Source organism: Alosa pseudoharengus, unplaced genomic scaffold, assembly GCF_046254945.1.
Source record: "Alosa pseudoharengus isolate Yale_2024_CS ecotype anadromous, Long Island Sound unplaced genomic scaffold, YU_APseudo_1.1 YU_APseudo_1.1_scf_4, whole genome shotgun sequence".
Lineage (NCBI taxonomy): Eukaryota > Metazoa > Chordata > Actinopteri > Clupeiformes > Clupeidae > Alosa > Alosa pseudoharengus.
In genome coordinates this window covers 16,019,208-16,020,695 of record NW_027468774.1, presented here as the reverse complement: position 1 = coordinate 16,020,695, position 1,488 = coordinate 16,019,208, and the positions used below count along the sequence as shown (strand labels likewise).

Here is a 1,488-nt window from a genome sequence, read left to right as displayed (position 1 = left end):
GATAATTCAAAATCCCCATGTTATTTTCCCATAGAAAAAAATCTATGAAAACCCATAGAAATAAGGAGAAAAATCTCCTTATTTCGGCAAAGACGGTAGCTTTTTTGTATAGGCGAACAACTGACCAGCAGACTCTCAGGCAGCTTTCTGTGGTTCGAGAGTGCAGGTGCAGAGACTGTTTCAGCCCCTCCTCACCCTCAGATGGAAAGAGAGCGCTGTCAACAGAATGAGGTCGGAAGCAAAACAGTTTATTCACCAAGAGCACTATAAGTGAGTGACTCAGAGCTGCCACTAGCCTTGGTGAGCACAGCTCAACAGCATGACAGCTCCTGAACAGCCAACGCATTCGAAAGATGTTTGAAATATAAATCATGCCCTGAAAGTGAAAGAGCGTGATATATTTGTCAAACTTCCCTGGAATACTGCTATTGTGTTTTGCAACGTGAGACTTGAATGACAAATTGGCTGATTCTCCTCCTCTGTGCTCTCCTTGTTCTCTTGTTTGGCTCATCTAATGGTGTGACAAGGTTCTTTCATCTCCACTCAGAGCAAAATGAGCCACGCACACACAACACCGTTTCTTCTCTCTGGTTGTCCGTTTGGAATGTCTACGTTTGTCTTTCAATTTGCATTTCTCTGCACATCCTTTCATTTGTTTGCTAAATTTTGTTGTTGTTTTGCATACCTGCCTTTTTGGACTGCTTTCTATCAACAATTCCTCATTTCGGCTTTGGCACATCTACAGTAGCCTACATCGTTTTGGTACTCACATGTGCATTCCTGATTCGTTTTGCATTTCTACATGACTACTTTTGCATGCACACATTTGCTGGCTTTTTTATGCATTCCTCTGTTTTGCATGTCTACATTAGTATTTTTTGCGTGCGTGTCTGCATTCATCATTCATAAAGAGCACGTTTGTGTGCTCCTGTTCTACAGAGAAGAGTGCGGAGCAGAGACAGAGAGTGCAGGGCAGTGCAGAGAGGGGCTCTGGCCTCAGCTGGTGCCAGGTTTGTGTGCCGTGACTCAGAGTACGCTTCAGCGACTGCCAGATTCACGCACTCACACACAAACACATACACACGCACATGACAATTAAGAAAAGATTCAAAACGCATCAATTTATCCCTTATGTGCAGACATTTCACCAACGAATAGCCAACATATACTTTATTTATTTAATATAAAAACAGAAATATTCAAAAATGAAAACAAAATGAAACAAAACAAAATGACAGGTGCTTCTTTTATGAAATTGTCTTCACAGGGACACACAACCCCCACCCACCCCCACTATCATCCTTCACAGTCCCAGACTGGACACTACTACAGGACTGCACACACACGCACGTGCACACACACACGCTCATGCACACGCACACACACACACACACACACAATTTGCATACAGATTCCAACATACAGATTCACTGTAAGATCTAGGGCACATTCAGAATGCTGGCTGACTTGATGAACTAGAATGGATCA

General features: G+C 42.9%; 1 protein-coding gene across 1 annotated transcript in view; it reads right to left on the bottom strand.

Annotated features, from left to right (window-relative positions):
• Positions 1 to 1,164: 1,164 nt before the first annotated feature.
• mrc2 (mannose receptor, C-type 2) overlaps positions 1,165 to 1,488 on the bottom strand; it is a 40,339-nt gene continuing 40,015 nt past the window's right edge. Inside the window, 1 exon segment of the mRNA XM_076264990.1 lies at positions 1,165 to 1,488. This exon segment is cut by the window's right edge and continues 2,451 nt beyond it. The gene's annotated coding sequence lies outside the window, so the exon portion shown is untranslated.